The sequence below is a fragment of the Artemia sp. Qi Xiang Cuo genome, chromosome 14 (genome assembly GCF_049724085.1).
Source record: "Artemia sp. Qi Xiang Cuo chromosome 14, ASM4972408v1, whole genome shotgun sequence".
NCBI classification, from domain to species: Eukaryota; Metazoa; Arthropoda; class Branchiopoda; order Anostraca; family Artemiidae; genus Artemia; species Artemia sp. Qi Xiang Cuo.
This window is the reverse complement of record NC_142807.1, coordinates 57074075-57075017: the sequence shown is the minus strand read 5'-3', so window position 1 is coordinate 57075017 and position 943 is coordinate 57074075.

The window sequence follows — 943 nt, the reverse complement described above, 5'->3', positions numbered from 1 at the left end:
AACAGCCTTTTCCTATACTTATCAACTATGGACTACCTCCCCGTGGTAGTTAGCAACTAGTGTACTACGTGGCACTATGGACTCCCCGTAGTAACATAATATTTGTAGACATCAATATATAATAAGTCGGAGGTAGTTGGCTTTAGATTGTCTGTGCAGGAATATGACTGTTGATAAAAAGATATCGCCAAGTGCTGAAAACCATGAAGTGATCAAGATGTGTCCAGGATTGCAAAAAGACTCAATTCAACTGGAGGTCCCACGGAGCACTTGCTATTTGGTTCGAAGCCGGCTTTAGCGCTTTGGTGTATATCTTTGATTTGTTGGTCGCCGTCCTGCACTGGGATCCGGGACCAAAGCTTTTCCTGAGGCCAAAATAATTTCAATGATTTTAAGAATATGAGAATAACAGCTTGGAATGTTTGACGTTAAAAAATAGCTATCGTGTCGACATTTTTACTGATAAATTCAGACACTTAGATCTGGGCTTTAGAAACTCACCCCAGGGTTTGGAAAAATGAAATTTAAGTGATATAGAATTCATTTACTCAGACAGAAAGGATGGTGTAAATAGATAGGGAATATGGCTAATGATGAAGAAGGAAGCTGCTAAGTCCTGTTTAGGCTGGGAAGGTATTAATAATGGAATGTTAATCGCTCGTTTTATGACTAAAAAGTACAGAGTATCAGTCGATAGTAGTATATGCCCCTGTAGAACCAACTGACGGCGATATTAGGGACTCAATTGAATTTTACTTACAGTAATATGTACAAATGTAAAGGTTCTTAGGTAGAACTATGATTCTTTATTAGGAAATTTTAACGCCCAGGTCAGTAGAAATAGGGATTGATGATATCATAGCCTTGGTAAATTAGGTATAGGAAAACAGCAATGGCTACAGACTGCTGCAATTTTGTAGGCTTACTTGACTTACTTGACTTA